The 19,662-nt window shown below is 42.4% G+C and overlaps 1 long non-coding RNA gene across 1 annotated transcript in view; it reads left to right on the plus strand.

Annotated features, from left to right (window-relative positions):
* Positions 1-15,555, plus strand: part of LOC143774768 (uncharacterized) — a 104,523-nt gene extending 88,968 nt beyond the window's left edge. Inside the window, exons 2-3 of the long non-coding RNA XR_013215565.1 lie at positions 14,745-14,921; positions 15,052-15,555. This is a non-coding gene — a long non-coding RNA (uncharacterized LOC143774768). The remainder of the gene's footprint in view (positions 1-14,744; positions 14,922-15,051) is intronic.
* Positions 15,556-19,662: the final 4,107 nt, after the last annotated feature.

Below are 19,662 nucleotides of genomic sequence, written 5' to 3' on the forward strand. Positions count from 1 at the left end.
GACCCAGATGTCGTCATGACGACATCGGGTCTCCATGGCTGCATGGCCTCGGGGTCTCCGATCTAAAGGTAGAGGGGCTGTCAAAAAAATTCCAACCTTTGCTTAAAAAAAAATTGCACAATTTTCCGAGACCCGTAGCGTTTCCATTTTTCGTGATCTGGGGTCGGGTGGGGGCTTATTCTTTGCGTGCTGAGCTGACATTTTTAATAATACCATTTTGGTGCAGATATGATCTTTTGATTGCCCGTTATTGCATTTTAATGCAATATTGTAATAAACGTAATTCTGGCGTTTTTAATTTTTTTTTCGCTACGCTGTTTAGCGATCAGGTTAATGCTTTTTTTTTTATAGATTGGGTAATTCTGATTGGCGATACCAAATATGTGTATGTTTGCTTTTTTATTGTTCTATTTTGAATGGGGCAAAAGGGGGTGATTTGAATTTTTATATTTTTTATATTTTTTAAAACATTTTTTTGACTTTTGCCATGCTTCAATAGCCTCCATGGGAGATTAGAAGCTGGCACAACTCAATCGGCTCAGCTACATGGGAGCGATGCTCAGATCGCTCCTATGTAGCTGAATTACAGCATTGCTATAAGCGCCGACACATGGTGGTGCTCACAGCAATCTGGCATCAACAACCATAGAGGTCTTCAGGAGACCTCTGGTTGTCATGCTGACGCATCGCTGACCCCGGTCACTTGACGGGGGTCAGTGGTGCACGCATTTCCGGCCCGATGGCCAGAAGAGCTTGTTAAATGCCGCTGTCAAGAGTTTGACAGCGGCATTTAACTAGTTAATAGGTGCGGGCGGATCGCGATTCCACCCGCGCCTATTGCGAGCACATGTCAACTGTTCAAAACAGCTGACATGTCCCAGCTTTAATGCAGGCTCTCCGTGGCCATTTCTGAAGCTTTTATAATAATTCCATCTGTAGGACTATGCTGGCCTCAAAGCGTGGTCCCCCACCCTCCTCCCGGAAGGGACACCAACATGCTCACTGCCTCGGTCGTGGTGTTGTCCTTGTGCTCTGGTTCCTCCTCCATGTCTTCTGTGCACAGGCTTCCAGTGGAGCGCCTAGTGTGCGCGTGATCCCCCGTTCTTAAAGGAGCACACTTTGAAAAATGCCCCAGGCATTTAGTATAAAAGACACCCTCGCCATTAGGAAAGTGCCTGAGTAACCCCTGTAGTTTCACTACATAGTGAGTGTGTGCATCTGTATGTTTCCAGGTCCCTTTTCCCATCTAGTTAAAGTTAGTTCCTTATCCTGTCCTTGTATTCCCGTATACTGCTCCGTCGGTACCTGAACTCTGAAGCCACTCCAGCGGTACCTGAACCCAAAGCCGCTCCGGCAGTACCCAAACTTGGAAGCCGCACTTGTCTGAGCAGGCTCCAAATCCAGCCTTGTCTGTGACTCCAAATCCAGTCCGCATCAGCGTACCTACCCCTTTGGGTCTGGAACTGCAGTATCGGCTGCTACCTAGGAGTGGTACTCAGCGGCTACCTGCAGCTGAAGCGTGACTCCACTATCAGGAGCTCCAGTGAAAACCAGGCAGCCGCATAGGTACACCACTTCAAGGCAAGGCCTGCCCAGTGCTCCACCTGCGAGCATGAGTTTCTTCAGCCCATGCTTACTTGTTTCTCCGTACACTGAGCCATCAGGGTTCATCCATGGTTCTCCAGAGTCACCTTTGGCCATTTGTGTAATAACAGAGACACAGTCCAGTAGTAACTCCTAATGCATAATTTTACTTTCATAACTTCGCAGTACATCCAGGTTCAACACAGCATCCTCAGCAGATTTCACGTCATTACAGATTTCCCCTCACTTTTCTCCCTGTCACACAGCTCGAGATCAGGTCGTAACGCACTGTACGTTTTCTCAGCGTCCTCCCTGTCCACGCTCACTTCCACTGGGTGTTCTTTCAGCCATTTAGCACCGGATCTGAGGGCATCTACCCAGGCTAGAACCTGCCACATGGTGAGCAACCCTCCTGTCTGTCCTACCGTGTCCACCTTTATAGCTTCCATACTTGAAGCTCAACCTTCTGCAACTCCTGTAGCTGTGTCTGTGCTGTTCCCCACACAATTAATGACTGGGCACTTTCTTGAGATTAGCGATACGGGGTCTTACAGCTGCGTGGGCCTAAAGCCCACCCTGGCTCTATGGGCGCCCTCGCCCTTCTGACTCTAATCAGGAAGCTCCCCTCCTCTTACTACAGTGACCCCCTCCTACCCTTTAACTATTTACACTGATCGACAACCATGCTAACCTAGGTGTACCAAAATGCCCCATCTAGTGGCCCAATACATGTACTGCGCTCTCCTGCATAGAATACCTATAGTACAGCCACAGGAACATTACAATACGCACTTACAATATCCATATATGTATATACAGTAGCATTAAATATACATCTTAACACCAGTACGGGGCAACGATATGTACATTAAGGGTATGTTTCCACGGTCAGGAAACGCTGCTTGTTTGACGCTGCGCAGAGCTGCAGCGTCAAACAAGCAGCGTCCAGATGTTCCAGCATAGTGGAGGGGATTTTATGAAATCCCGTCTCCACTATGCGTGGAAACCCGCACGCGGCGGCCCTGCGACTACGGACATGCTGTGCGTCTTTTCAGATCGCAGCATGTCCGTACACCTTGCGGGGACGCAGCGTCCCCGCAAGGCATATCACAGGGCGCTATGGGAGAGAGCGATCATCCCGCATGTGAAGAGTTAACACATCCGGCATGATCGCGTCCCAGAAAGGGGGCGGGGCTTAGCGCCGAGCGGCTTCGCCGCTGCGGCGATACCGCCGGCCATCCTGACAGTGGAAACATACCCTTACACAACCCGGGACATGCACGGGGCTTAGGACGGGTACTGCGGCCCCCTTACACTTGTATCCTCAACTACATCTTCCCTTCTCAGACTGCGTCAGACAGCCCTGTCAGTAAGCCAGAATGCCATCCGTTACCGCATCGTCTTCTATACTGGGTTGGAAATCCTGAAAACAATCTGTTGGGGGGGCCATGAGGGCTGGAATTTTTGGAAAAAAATGGTATAGTCTAAAGGTCCCCATACAGATTAAAATAAAACCATCTGATCCCCTTGATATCTGCTGACAATCTAATGTGTATGGAAGTCTCCCAACTCCCTACCCACATAGAATGCGGAGGAGAAAAGGGTTCAGCATGCTGCTGATCCTTTTGTTCTCTGGGACATAAGCCACTACTTGACGAGTCTGACAATGGCTTTCTCAGAGAATGCATTGAGATGAGAGACAGATGAGATACAGTTGTACTAGGGTGTGTTTTTAACGATACGAACATGTGGGTTCAAATACACAGGTGGGAAACTATGTTTTCAGGATGTCCTATTTTTAGTCTTTGACAAATTGATGGGTGTGAAGTAAAGATCGATAATTTTAAAGAGAGTCCATGTTGAGTGCTGGGATCTGGTAAGGGTCAACGATCTAATAAGGGTCCCTGAGTTTACTTCACTAATTATGAGGTGTTTTGGTGCTTTATTCCTATTTACTGGATCTCTTCCATTCATTGTTTCCCTATACCTGGCCTTCTTTATATCTTATCCATGATTCTCGGGTCATTATCTATGTATGATGTATTTAGGGTAGCACACGTTGGACATACGGTATATTCCCTTAGTCTTTATTACTGTTAGGATTGTTCTTATGTGACGGTCTATGAGTCGAATGCAGGTATATATTTTTTTATTTTGGTATGTTATTTGTACTTTAAAGTATTATTCTGATGAAGGTCTTGTTTGACCGAAATGTTAATAAAATAGACTGATGCTTTGGATCACTTAAAAATATTTAAACTTTTAAAAAAGGAGTGTGGTGATTCTAGATTTTTTTTCTTCCGTCTCTTTTCTTCCAGGTTGAGTGCAGCAGCACAACTACTCTCCAGATTTACGGAATGGTGCTTGTAAATACCTTTCTTGACATGTCCATCTTGAAATTGGCAGTTTTACTATGTGGGAGAAAAGGCAGTGATAAATTGTTAGATAAGATGTCATCTGGACATGTTGGATGGGGAGTCCCATTGTCCTCACGGTTATGACATTCCATCACTTCTGGTTGTCCATCAAGAGGGAATAATTGTGTCACTACAGCTAGAATACATACCCAAGTTGGGTTCCATTTATCCTCAAATGCTCCTAGGTACATGTTTTCAAGACTTTCCACAGTTCTGCAACTCTTTATAAAAGACCCTCGACAATTTCCTGTGAATCAGACAATGAGACCAACTTGTCAGATGAATCATCAGTTCAAAAGTTCCGGGAGTTTTGTTGTCTTTGGCTTTTTTCCAAACGTACACGATCAGACCTTTTCCATGCACTGTGATTGCAACTAATTCCACCTGCTAATTTTCTTAATTAATGAGTATCTTCTCCGGGTTGACATATTTACACAGTTTGTTAGATACATGTATGTAATTACTTTTATACCATACCATTACCTGTAATTATTATTGTTTGCTAGTTGGGAGTACCATTTACTGGGATGTAATGGATATCACTACCGTACACTGACGTGTTTACAATTAATCACAATAAACTCTCTCTGGCTTTAAGTGCTTTTCTTCTCCTTATCATGATCCTCTTGGTAAAAGACTTCCTCCTTGCCTCGTTATGAGTCCTGGAGTGTAAGGAACCGAGACGTGACAAAATTGTGCGGATATCCTGTCATATTAATGGAATGTGTGGGTGAGCGCTACACAACTAACCTGTTTATTTGGACTTTGAAGGAAGGGTTCAGTGTATAAAAGATAAATAAGGTGTGGTAAACCTTGTAAGACTCATATAGCTTCAAAAACTGTCAACAGCTATCTCCACTGACCCCCCTATACATTAGTTTAGACAGGCTTGTATGTGCTCTAAATGATGAGAGGGTGTAGTAGCTGACACACCTGTGGTAATGGCTTATCTCCCGTGACTATCAAAGGGTTGCACATGCCCAATTCTTCTATCCTTCTCCATCATCCTCCATAGTGGTAAAGTCATGATGCCCTCAAATTCACATTACATTTTCAAAATCAATTGGTGTGTGACGTGGGAAAGTCATGGAGTCCAAGGTCAAAAGTCAGGAGGGTATGTCATAAACAGAAGGGTGAGGCACAGTCATAATCCGGTCACAGTCTGGCATTCAGAATTCCAAGAAGGTAATGGATCAAGACAAAGGGGCTAGGCAAACAGATGGTCAAAGGCAAATCCAATCCGAAATCAGTCAACAAAGATCAAAATACTAAACTCAAAGCAAAGAGAAAACATACACAGAAATGAGCAGAGTTATAACTGGCAGAGATAAGAGGCAGAAAGTCAACTTAATAGCCTTGCAATCATTCCGAGCAGGAGACACCTGTAGTAATCCCAGCATGCCTCGGCCCTGAATGGACGACTGGATTGTCACTCACCATACTTACAGCTCAGCACTCCCAAGTCTCAGATTGTACGGCTGAGCTGTCTTTCACGATACTGACAGCTCAGCATGCTCCTGCCCTAGATTGGATGGCTGAGCTGCCACTCACCACACTGAGAGGACGAATTGTGACAATTGGTTTGTTGAGCATTTCTTTGATGCATGTGGAGATTTTTAGAGGCAGGTTAGGTCTTAAGGTACCTTCACACTGAACAACTTAACAACGATAACGATAGCGATCCGTGACGTTGCAGCGTCATGGATAGCGATATCGTTGTGTTTGACACGCAGCAGCGATCAGGATCCTGCTGTGATATCGTTGGTCGGAGCTAGAAGGCCAGCACCTTATTTCGTCGCTGGATCACCCGCTGACGTCGCTGAATCGGTGTGTGTGACGCGGATTCAGCGATGTCTTCACTGGTAACCAGGGTAAACATCGGGTTACTAAGCGCAGGGCCGCGCTTAGTAACCCGATATTTACCCTGGTTAACATTGTAAATGTAAAAAAAAAAAAACACTACATACTTACATTCCGGTGTCTGTCGGGTCCCCCGGCGTCCGCTTCCCTGCTCTGTGTCAGTGCCGGCCGTAAAGCAGAGCACAGCGGTGACGTCACCGCTCTGCTTTAGGGCCGGCGCTTACACAGTGCAGGGAAGTGGACGCCGGGGGACCCGACAGACACCGGAATGTAAGTATGTAGTGTTTGTTTTTTTTTACATTTACACTGGTTACCAGGGTAAACATCGGGTTACTAAGCGCGGCCCTGCGCTTAGTAACCCGATGTTTACCCTGGTTACCCGGGGACTTCGGCATCGTTGGTCGCTGGAGAGCTGTCTGTGTGACAGCTCTCCAGCGACCACACAACGACGAAACAGCGACGCTGCAGCGATCGGCATCGTTGTCTATATCGCTGCAGCGTCGCTTAATGTGACGGTACCTTTACCCCTGTTTGGAAAACCTGTGTAGGACTCCCCTTTCTGGAGTAAATGCATTGTAAGCAAATTAGTGTGCTGGGTGAAGGGGGAACTAAATTTCAGTCTTATCCATCCTGAGTGGCAAAATCTGGCACAATAATGTGAAAAGTTAAACTCATTCCTGTGGAGCACCCCCTTCCTCTCTGTATACATTACAAGTGGAATTGGTAGTGGTGTCCTTCAGAGACCTAACCTAGAGTTTCTTGACATCAAGGCAAAATATCTGGTGTGATTTGTAGTATTGGTTTCCTGAAATACTGCAGAGGGATCTTTGGACTATGTTATCGTCCCAGGATCAAAGTGAGACCATTGTCTCCAACTGGTTCTGTCGTTCTGGCCCCGGTATCCTTGGCAAGTTACAATCTTGCCTTCCCTCTCCTGAATGTCAAGTAACCGTGTCCTGTGCGGCTTCCTAATGTTTTGTGAATATAATGTGCACTTTTTTATGTTCTTGGATTGTGTTACGTGCAGTATCATAATGTGATGTACTGTTAATGTTTTTTTACTGTAAATGTATTTGTACTCATGTACTTTAGTTCAGGGGCAGAAGAGTTAAGCAGTTGGGAGGAGTTAAAGGTGTGACAGTGCAGAACCACAGAGGTATAAGGGAAGCATTTCCTGCATAGGTAGAAGTCGAAGAAGCCCTGGCAGTTTTGTCCAGGGAAGGACATAGTAACATAGTTAGCAAGGCCGAAAAAAGACATTTGTCCATCCAGTTCAGCCTATATTCCGTCAGAATAAATCCCCAGATCTGCATCCTTCTAAAGAACCTAATCACTGTAAGATACAATATTGTTACGCTCCAAGAAGACATCCAGGCCTCTCTTGAACCCTTCGACTGAGTTCACCATCACCACCTCAGGTAAGGAATTCCAGATTCTCACTGCCCTAACAGTAAAGAATCATCTTCTATGTTGGTGCAAAAACCTTCTCTCCTCCAGACGCAGAGAATGCCCCCTTGTGCCTGTCACCTTCCTTGGTATAAACAGATCCTCGGAGAGATATTTGTATTGTCCCCTTATATACTTATACATGGTTATTAGATCGCCCCTCAGTCGTCTTTTTTTTAAGACTAATTAATCCTAATTTTGCTAATCTCTCTGGGCATCGTAGTTCCCCCATCCCCTTTATTAATTTTGTTAATTTTGTGTGCATCAGTGAGCACAGAGAGTCCCCTGGTCGTGGGGGATACAGCTGCTCTAGACTGGAGAGCAGTGGCAACAGGCATCGGCTCAATAGGATCGTCCCCAGGCAGAATACGGGGCCCAAGACCAGGATGGGAGCTGATGAACAGATGGGACCCGAATGGTCCGTAGAAACGGAAGGGAAATCATAGGTGTGGTGAAATATGTGTGTATATATATATGTGTGCAGTGGCCTATGTATAGATTTATTGTGTCACTGGCAATAATGTAACATCTGTCTTGAAAAGCTGCAGGTCGCACCCAGGTGTTAATATGTATTTTCCTGAGACAAGTAGACTTCTGTCTCCAATCTCACCAGGGGGTCCTGCTGGAAGCCAAGAACAAAGGTAACATTTGACACCTCCTAGCTCTTGGAAGAGTGATGTTAATTACGGCCTGGATCTCAAGAGATTGGGGAGCGCAGCCGTGGTCCAAACAAAAAAACAAGCAATTATGATATTGACCTGAGGGGCTGGTCTAGAAACCTGACCTCCAGACCAAAGCTATAAATTAGACCTGTATGCCTAAAAACGTGTTCACATATGAGGGCAGCCTGAGACGCTGATGTGTTCCACCAACTCATTCACCCCCCTCTCAGGGAGCAGAAAGCAAACTACCAGTTAGATAATTTCTGTAAGTTTCTCGTGTTTATTTTTATACTGCTTTGCATAGGTTGCATGTCTTTTTATTATCACATTTTTATACCTTTTCTTACTGCAAGCACTGAATCTTTTTGTATTAAAGCATAAAATTTTAACAAGTTGAACCTTGAATGTTCTAAAAGAATCCATAGCCTAAGGTGTGTGAGCCTTATGAGTGATAAACATTACTAATATTAATATTTCCGGGACTCATCACCCATGTATTTGGTGAGTGGTGGCAGCGTGTATGAGTGGGTGTGTGGCCTGGGTCAGTGTGTGATTTATGCTCCCATTACAGCATAGGACAGAGGTTGTATGCTGGACTGAGAGTGGGGAGATAGATTAACCCTTGCAGGCACAACCCCAAGTCACGTGTAAGAGCGGACACGTGACGAATTAGTGACACCACGGAGTAGGGATCCGTGACAATACGAACTGTTGATCTCTGTGAACTGTACCCCTGGATGTAATGGACGCCTTGCTGTTTAGTAAAGTTTAATCGTTGGAACAAAGATTGTGACTCTGTGGTGCTTCCTGAGATTAGGATTTTAGCTGACAGTGAGTACTCATCTCTTCATGTGCAAGGGTCGGGGTGTGAACTAACTGTTGCTTAGTGGACTCAACCATGACTACCACCCCGTACCACCTTGTTACGCTGGTTTATCAGAACAGAAGTCACGTGGAGTTCACTATAAGCATGATGAACACAGCGAAACACAAATGCCATATTGAACTATAAAACTACAAACACATCCCTCACCCTGGAGGACACAGTTGACCATGCATTACACAGCCAGACAATCAATGTCAGTGGGTATCATTTCATGCTTGATTTGTTCTGTAGTGGCACCACAGAGGAATTAAACTGTTGTTTCCAGGTTGCACTACCATATATTCTACACACTCTGAAGGGAATAGAGTACGTAAGGGGAAATGTAAGAAATGGCTTATGAACATACCAACATTTTGGTTACTTTCTGGTCACTTGAACATTATAATTAAGGTAACAATTGGAAACTTAGAAAATAAAATTCCTCAATTTTATTTTATTTTTTTATGTTAAGTATATGACTTTAGAGAAAAGTATTAACAAAAGTATGCAAAATGTGTCAGCACTTCACAAATTTCTATTTTTTTTGCAATAAAATAAGAACTCAAACCTCACATTTGTAGCAAACGGTCTGAAGATTGGCAGTGTGCCTTTATCAGACATACAATTGCTGAAAGTTGTGTAATTTATTCTCAGGCATAAAAAGCTTTTTTTTTCTTTCTCCACAACAGCAAAACAACCACAATGGATATCTAAGCATCTAGGAGCTATTTTTCAGAATACTATGAGTTCTGTTTTAGTGGTTGTCGTCTCAGCCCAATAATAATCATCAGTCCTCTGCTTCTGTTCAGTAATGACTATTAACCCCTATGAAGGACAAAAGCAAAACACGTGTAGGGACAGATGTGGCAAAGAGACCCCATATGATTAATGTCACAAAGAATAGTATTACCGGGTAGCATGTGTGTGCATGCTACACTTCCAGTAATCCCATCTCTAAGTTATGGGAGAGATCAGTGTAAGTTCCATAGAGTCCCAACCCATTCTAGAGATCAAAATTGTGATTTATTTTTTTTTACACCCAAAAAGCTGCATTAACTATACAAAATAAAGACATATTTTTTTCTTTCCTTAATTGCATTTTGCTAGTTCAAGCTCCTAAAGAGGTAGAATAGTGGCAGTAAGTGGGTAAAATAAAAATAAAAATGCCCTTCTTTAAAGCTGACCAATTCACACAACGAACATAAAGACACACGGACATTACTCTATCCTTTGCATTCTGGTAACATAAGTTATGTAACAGTCAAAGGAGAGATCTCCATGAGAATTACTGCTGAGGATTCAATCCATGCCACCCAATCCTTGTGAAGCTTATATGGGCACTTCCTAGATAAGTAGAACATTTTGTAGAAAGGTATGCATTTATTGATCGGGTCAATGCAAAGTGAAATAGGTGTGGTAATTGTGGCTTTCCATGCAATAATTATGACTTTTCAAGCATAGAAAGAAGTATTCATAACAGTAGTCTTTATGCCATAGTGAAAGTTTGGCTACTGGGAGAAAACTAACTTATTACCTCCCGAGAGCCACTGGCTTTCAGTCATTGGTGGCTTTCAGTTACCGCACACCACACTGAGCTGTGGCTTGAAGAATGCCCTAGCACTTTGATTAACCACTCATCCTACACTGATATGTTGCAGACCAAAGTGCTGGGGCTTTATTTACAGACGCTGCTCACAGTAAAGTGAGCGCTGCTGTGAGCGGTGACTTTGACTGAAATTAGCATTTTTCTAAGTCAAGGATACCTTTTAAAAGTATCAGCCTTCTCACATGTGCGAAACCGACATTGTGGGACCCCTAAATTATGGGGCCAGGGGTGACTGCAATCCTTGTACCCACTACAGTTATGTGCCAGGTCACTTCTATGTTCTTTGTGCCATTTTCACTATAATGCCCAGAAGACAAAGTTGGGGAGAGGGAAATCTAAGGAATTCAAAACATGTGTGCATGAAGAAGACAACCTCAGGCCAGAATGGACAATTTTCGAGCAAGACCAGAGAGTGTGCAGATAGGTCAGTTTGTCAATGTCATACCAAAAACCCACCTTTCAGTCTGGTAGGCTCCAGATGGATGAGTCTAACTGGTGTAAACGAGTGACTTTCTCACGGTGCTAGCGGGGATCTCACAAAGGTCACTGCAGTTCAGCCCGGCTAGGAACGCTGCCTCAGTGATGTCACCGCTAGTCACTGAGGCTGCGATTGCAGCAGCTCATTTACCAGTTTTTCTCAGCCTCGATGGTCACCTTGCATCTTGGCACTGTCCAGGTTGAAAACTATTTCTCCCCCAGACATGGATTATGGCATGGGACAGAACAACGGAGAGGTGAGGGATATTGTTGTTTTATTATTTTTGGTTTATTACAGGAGAATGAGGGCTTCGGTGGCATTAGGCGAGGTTGTAAGTATGGTTTAATTAAGATTATTAAAGGAGTCTGTGTCATTTTTCCAATTAAAGGACTTTATTCTTGGTGTGTGTGTTTTTATACATGTCACATTGGGGTTAGTAATGGGGGGCGTCTTATTGACGCCTCTCGATTACTAACCTCGGGACTTGATGTCACCTGACAATACAAAGGTGACATCAACCCCACAAATATGAGCCATACTTGCCACCTCTACAGGGCAAGTGAGAAGAGCAGGGCAAAGGGCCAGATTTGGCACATCTAATAGATGTGAATTCTGGACAGCTGCAGGCTGCTATTTTTAGGCTGGGGGGGGGCCTAAATCCATGGCCCCTTCCCAGCCTGAGAATACCAGCCCCCAGATGTGAGCTTTAGCAAGGCTGGTTGACAAAAATGGGGGAGACCCCATGTCTTTTTTAATTTATTTACATAAATAAAAATACAACATGGAGACCCTTCTATTCATGATAACCAACCTTGCTGAAGCTGACAGCTGAGGATTGCAGCCCCAAGCTGTGAGTTTTGCCTGGCAGGTTATCAAAAATACAGGGGAACCCATGCCGTTTTTTTTTTTAAATGATTTATTTACAGCAGAGGAGCGGCTGATGAATACTCAAATTCACCGCTCCTGCTCTCACTGTTATTAGCGGCAGCAGGTGTTGGATGATGGGAGCTGTAGTCCCATCAGCTGATACCAGTGACTGATCACAGCTGAGCCACGGCTCTCTGACTGGCGGGGATGATTTCACCGCCAATCAGAAGTGCTACGCTGGTGTTTCCCACGCTGTCACACAGCTTGAGAAACACCGGCCTTTGCGCTGTGTATGCTCGGCTATATTCGGCGATTTAATTGACGATTAAATCGGCGAATATAGCAAATTCGGCGATCGTGAGCCAAAACGAACATTGAAATATTCGCTCATCTCTACCCAGGATCTGATACAATAATCGGCCTCAAAGGTCAAGTAGAAGATAACCTATTTGGAGATGATTTTGGAGTCATTTACCACTACATATCACTGTAATGTATCAGCCTTGTGATTATTTTAACTCAGTAGTCAAAGAGTCATTAAATAAAAATTAGTAATTATAATTATATGTTATAAAATTCCTACTTAAAGAATTGGCAAATCCAGAAAGCAAAGGTCATTCTGAGTTTCTGCAAGATCCTCAAACAGTGTTACAAAAATTTCTAACAGAAAACAGGACCTGGTGTGGACAAGGGCATAACTTGAAGCCCTCATTAAATTAGTAAACAATAGCGTATCTAGAGACAATGGGCCCCGGTGCTAGGTTTGGACTGGGACCCCCATCCTGGTGTATATATACTGTATATGTCCTTCATTCTGGGCCCATCCTGTATATACAGTTGAGTGAAAAAGTGTTTGCCCCTTCCTGATTTCCTATTCTTGTGCATGTTTGTCACACTTAAATGTTTCAGATCGCCAAATAAATTTAAATATTAGACAAAGATAACACAAGTAAACACAAAACGCCGTTTTTAAATGAAGGTCTTTATTATTAAGAGAAAAATAAATTCCAATAGGAAATCTGGAGGGGGGCAAACATTTTTCACACAACTATATGTCCCTCATCCAGGTATATATATTCCCCATCCTGCTATATACAGTATATCCCTTATCCTAGGCCTCGTATGTACAGTCATAGCTGAAAGTGATGGCAGCCTTGAATTTGTATCAGAAAATCAAGTATTTCTCTCAGAAAATTATTGCAATTATACATGTTTATTTCCTTCTTGTGAGTTGGAACAACACAACAAAGAAAACAAAGAAAAAAAGGCAAATTAGACAAAATTTGACACAAAACTCCAAATGTGGGCCAGACAAAATTGTTGGCACCATTACAAAATTGTGGGTAAACAACTTTGTTTCAAGCATATGATGCTCATTCAAACTCACCTGTGGTAAGTAACAGGTGGGTTCAATAGAAAAACCCCACCTGAAATCAGATAAAAAGGGGAGAGGTTGACTCAATCTTTGCATTGTTTGTCTGTGTGTGCCACACTAAGCATGGAGAACAGAAAGAGGAGAAGAGAACTGTCTGAGGACTTGAAAACTAAAATTATTGAAAAATGTAAACAATCTCAAGTCTACAAGTCCATCTCCAGCATTCCTAATGTTCCTTTGTCCATGATGTGCAGCATAATCAAGAAGTTTACAACCCATGGCATGGTAGCTAATCTCCCTAGATGTGGATGGCAGAGAAATATTGTTGAAAGGTTGCAACGCAGGATAGTCCAGATGGTGGATAAGCAGCCCCAATAAAGTTCCAAGGAAATTGAAGCTGTCCTGCAGGCTCACGGTGCATTAGTGTGAACACAAACTATTTATCAACATTGCAATGAAATGAAACACTATGGTAGGAGACCCAGGAGGACGCCTCTGCTGACACAGGGACATAAAAAGCTACGTTACACTTTGCCAAAATGTACCTGAGTAAGTCAAATCCTTCAGGGAAAGCATCTTGTGGACAGCTGAGCCCAAGAAAGAGCATTTTGGTAAAGCACATCAGTCTACTGTTTACCGAAAACAAAGTCAACAAAGAAAAGTACACAGTACCTACAGTAAAAAATGGCGGAGGTTCAAAGATGTTTTAGGGTTGTTTTGCTGCCTCTAGCACATGGTGCCTTGGCACTATGCAAGACATCATGAAATCTGAAGATCACCAAAGGAGTTTAGATCGCAATGTAGTGCCCATGTCAGAAAGCTGGGTTTGAGTCCTTGGTCATGGGCCTTCCAACACGACAATGGCCCCAAATATATTTCAAGAAGCACCCAGAAATGGATGGAAACAAAGTGCTGGAGAGTTATGAAGTGGCCAGTAATCAGTGGGGATCTAAATCCCATTGAACACCTGTGGGGAAACCTTAAAATTCCTTTTGGGAGATGGCACCCTTCAAATATGAGAGAACTGGAGCAGTTTGCAAAAGAAGAGTGCTCGAAAATTTCAGTTGAGACGAGTAAGAAGCTTTTTGTTGGTTATAGGAAGCGATTAATTGCAGTTATTTATGACAAAGGGGGTGTAATGAAATGTTAAGTTGAGGGTGCCAACAATTTTGGCTTTTCTCATTTTTGAGTGGAAATATGTCTGAATTGTCTTTTTTCTCTGTTTTTTTTTGTGTGTTTCAATGTGCACAAATGAAATTAACATGTGTATAAGAAAATATGTGTGATTGCAATAATTTTCTGGGAGAAATACTTCATTTTCTGGAACAATTTCAATGGTGCCAACACTTTTGGCCATGACTGTATATCCCCCATTCTGGAATAGGTGTCAATGGCCATTCTAAGCTAGATGTCCCTTATCCTGGGCCCCATTCTAGTATATATATCCCCCATCCTGGTATATATGTCCCTTATTCTGTGCCCCATTCTGGTATATATAGTGGGTTCAGAAAGTATTCAGACCACTTTAAATTTTTCACTCTTTGTTTCATTCAGCCAGTTTATATCATTTGTGTGACCCACCAGGCCTCCGCATCAAAGGAATTGATTATATTCGCTCAGACCTCTGAGGAAGAAACGTCAGCCATCTCCTGGCCCAGAAAAAATCTAGATGGGTCTGGACCCTGCAGACCCTACAACCAGATGGTTTGAATGAATCACTAGGATTTGCTCCATTTCTCTGAACTTCTGCCCCGCACATTGGTATGTTTTTGGTTTGCCATCTGACTAGTTATACGTAGTTATGCATATAATTTTTAGTATTGTTTTTAATGTTGGGTATTTTATCTGTTTGTTTGTTATGTTGGTTTTACTTCTTGTTGTCTATCCTTAGCTCGTTGATTATACATCACATCCAACTGGTTGGCCATACATCTGCACCTTATGGACTGGAAGGATAACCAATTTTAAAAGAAACATGGAACCCTTCTTCTGGACCATTGCTCTACCGAAGTATCCACTCCAAACATACGGACCGTATCCTCAATATACATTGTTGGACGGAACTAATGATGGAGGATATGAACTATTATTTTAAGAAGATACGATACATAATGTCCATGTTTTGCGTATGAGACTCTGTACATATGGGACACTGTATACTTCAACAATTTTGTGAATTATGCCCGTTGGACTAGAATCATCGCTTTTCTGCATGACATGTGAGATTGTTATATGAGATGTATTAATCCCTTCAGGATTTGCACACTGGAATTTGTTATTAATGTTCAATATAATTCCTGATTTTATTTTGATGGCCCTATCTTACTCCTCTTCCCTTCCCTTTTTACAGTTTATATAATTAATAAAACACTAATACATTATAATAATTGTCACATATTTTACCTCATTTCATTTTTCACTGAACACGTTAGCAGGTATCGTATGAGATTGATATGACATATGATTGATTATGAGAAGGATTTAGGAGACAGGCTATGGGAATGCAATGAGAGATAAATCCTTTATTCACTTATGTACATAATTATGTCACACACTTCATTATTCAGGCATATTGAATACCCTTTTATTTTCAATACACGTAATATTTATATCAATTATTAAAAGATACATATACCAATTGCAATTTTGCATTTTGTACTTCATTCTTTTTTAATATATACAGTACAGACCAAAGGTTTGGACACACCTTCTCATTTAAAGATTTTTCTGTATTTTCATGACTATGAAAATTGTACATTCACACTGAAGGCATCAAAACTATGAATTATCACATGTGGAATTATATACTTAACAAAAAAATGTGAAACAACTGAAATTATGTCTTATATTCTACAGTAGGTTCTTCAAAGTAGCCACCTTTTGCTTTGATGACTGCTTTGCACACTCTTGGCATTCTCTTGATGAGCTTCAAGAGGTAAAAGCCTCCAGTTCCTGTCATTTCCTGGGCTGTCTCTAATGAACTGCATTCTTGAGATCTCCTCAGAGTGGCTCAATGATATTGAGGTCAGGAGGCTGAGATAGATACTCCAGAATCTTCACTTTGTTCTGTTGTAGCCAATGACAGGTCGACTTGGCCTTGTGTTTTGGTCATGTTGGAATGTTCAAATATGTCCCATGCGCAGCTTCCGGGCTGATGATTGCAAATTTGCCTCCAGTATTTGCTGATAACGTGCTGCATTCATCTTTCCTTCAACTTTGACCAAGTTTCCTGTGCCTTTGTAGCTCACATATCCCCAAAACATTAGCGATCCACCTCCGTGCTTTACAGTAGGAATGGTGTTCCTTTCATCATAGGCCTTGTTCACCTCTCTCCAAATGTAACATTTATGGTTGTGGCCAAAAAGTTCAATTTTGGTCTCATCACTCCAAATTACCTTGTTCCAGAAGTTTTGAGGCTTGTCTCTGTGCTGTTTTGCGTATTGTAGGAGAGATACTTTGTGGCATTTGTGCAGTAATGGCTTTCTTCTGGTGACTCGACCATGCAGCCCATTTTTCTTCAAGTGCCTCCTTATTATACATCTTGAAACAGCCACACTGTTAGATTTCAGAGAGTCCTATATTTCAGCTGATGTTATTTGTGGGTTTTTCTTTGCATCCCGAACAATTTTCCTGGCAGCTGTGGATGACATTTTTGTTGGTCTACCTGACCGTGGTTTTGTTTTTACAGAGCCCCTGATTTTCCATTTGCTAATCACAGTTTGAACGCTGCTGACTGGCATTATCATTTCTTTGGATATCTTTTTGTATCCCATTCCTGTTTTATACAGTTCAACTACCTTTTCCCGTAGATCCGTTGACAATTCTTTTGCTTTCCCTATGACTCACAATCCAGAAACGTCAGTGGCTGGATGAAAGATGCAAGAGTCTGTCTGGTTCTCGGAAACTCACTCAGCTTTTATGCACACAAACTGAATACAAACAAAGAGGTCACAGATGAGGATGTTGCCTTTAGTAGCCATTCAAACCCATTTGTGCCAAATTCTGTGCATGTTATCAGGCCAAAATCACCAGGGTATGTGAACTTTTGATCAGGGTCATTTGGATGTATTGGGATGTCATTATGATTTAAAAAGAGAAAACACAGTAGTTTGACAAAAGATGGCTTCAGCCAACCATTGACCACGAGTGGAGAAAAAGTTTTGGTGTTATCATTCATATTCTCTGAAAAAAGCAAGAAAGCAAAAATTCTGCCAGGGTATGTACACTTTTGAGCACAACTGCATATATATTTGCCTAAAATAAAAGGAAATGTGTTATTTTTAATTTTAGGCCTTTTAGAGATCATTTCATCTTCAACTTGCTTAACTGTTCACAATAACAGTAATTTTGACCATGGGTGTCCAAATTTTTACATTCCACTGTATATGAGTGGTTGTAACCATGAGCTAAGCTCCTGCAATGGCCTGCACATGGGATAGGCAGCAAAGCGTATCGGAAGAACTATACTACATTTCTAATTGGAGGTACTTGCTAATATTATTTTTTTACGCCTACTACATATTGGGATAGGATCTTGGAGATGGGAGTACCTTTTTAAGTAGTGAACTGTTGAAATTGAACCTAAAGTGAAGCAACATTTCAAGTAAGACTATTCTGTAAATTGCCATATTATAATAGCAATCAATAAGCAGTAAGAATGCAGAACATTTTGATTTTTTAGCACTGATATGAAATTTCTACATATCAGCCAGTAGGTGTCAGTGTATACTAAGCTGTTCTCATACTTACGAAAAGTGCTGAAGACTGACCCCAGTGACATACACAATTATCTTTTCCTTTATTTCAAGCAACCCTACACATAAAGAGATTAGCAAAATTCACATTTTAAATGGAATGTGTCATCACAAAATGACCTATTGTTTAAAGCAAGTTTTCCTGTTAAAGGCATTTTTTTGTAACTTTTGACAATGGTTTTGATTCATCTCACAATGTGAATTAAAAATAAAAATTAGAAATGCAATATCCACCCAGGACACTGAGGCGATTGTAAACTCTTATTTCTTGTTGTTTCAGAAACTCCACATGTACATTAGCAGTAGTGATGAGCGATCGTGCTGGGATAAGGCGTTATCTGAGCATGCTTGGGTGCTAACTGACAGCCTCCGGCGTGCTCGAAAAATATGTTCAAGTCCCGTGGCTGCATGTTTTGCAGCTGTTCGACAGCCGCAACAAATGCAGGGATTGCCTGACAAACAGGGAATACCAGAATGTGTTATGGCTGTCGAACAGGGACTATTGCCAACCTCCCTGGATGTGGCTGCAAGAGGAAAATCGATGACAAATTGAACAGACAGATAATATGAAGCTTATCCAAAGAGCCCAAACCATGTTATGAAGAGATTAGAGGTGTAATCCAAAGTCAAAGTACATCAGTTTCAGATTGCAGAATCCATCGCTGTGTATGCCAAAGTGGACTTTATGGAAGATGACCAAAGAGACAACCACTGTTAAAAGCAAATCATAAAAAAGGTAGACTGTAATTTGGCAAAAAATATTAACAAGCCATAAAATGTCTGGGAGAATGTCCTTTGAATAGATGAGACTAAGCTTGAGCTTTTTGGCAAGTCATATTGTCATGCAGCTGCAGTGCAGTACAGCTCAACCTCCACCAGGGGGAGCTAGGTAGAGAAGCGAGACTGCACACACAGAGCAGCTGAACAGACGCCACCTAGTGGCGAGAGAGAGAGGTCAGGATAGCCAAGTCAGAACACAAGATAGCACTACAGTACAAAATGATTTAGACAGAATGGATAGTCAGGACGTAGCAAGGGATCAGTAAACCAGGATGGGCAAAATACGGTACAATAGGGACAAGCTGAAACGGAGTCAAAACGCCAAGCCAGGAGGTCAGAACCAGGGAGTCAAGCAGATCTACAGACAAACAAAGAGACACTGGGAAAGGGCAGGCAGGGGGAGATAACAGACACAGGACAAGTCAGGGTTCGCAGCAGGACAAATCAAGAGCTTCCAGAGTAAGGTTCACGCGCCAAAGACAGAGCTATAGCTGACACCACCCTCAGGATACCTGGGAGCTAAATAGCAAACCCGAGCCCAGAATGAGGCAGAGCAAAGTTAACCCTAGACACGATCCACCCAGAGAAAGAGCAGACAGGACTAAACTCTGGAATGGATCATGACACATATCAGCTCTATGTTCAAAGATGAAAAAATTGAGCTTATAAAGAAAAAAACATTGTTCCCACTGTGAAACATGGAGGAGGCTCGGTTATGTTTTGAGGCTGCTTTGCTGCATCTAGCACAGAGTGTCTGAGCAGGGTACAATGAAATCTCAAGACTATTAAGGAATTCTGAAGCAAAATGTGATGCCCAGTGTCAGAAAGCTTGGTTTGGGTCCTCCAACAGAATATTGACCCAAAGCACAGCTAAAAAGAAGTATGGCTAAAAGCAAAGCTTTTGATTGTTGCCAGTTTGGTTGCAGGTATAGTGCCAGCAGGAGTCAGATGCAGGCAGGATACTGGAA

Source organism: Ranitomeya variabilis, chromosome 5 (assembly GCF_051348905.1).
Source record: "Ranitomeya variabilis isolate aRanVar5 chromosome 5, aRanVar5.hap1, whole genome shotgun sequence".
NCBI lineage: Eukaryota > Metazoa > Chordata > Amphibia > Anura > Dendrobatidae > Ranitomeya > Ranitomeya variabilis.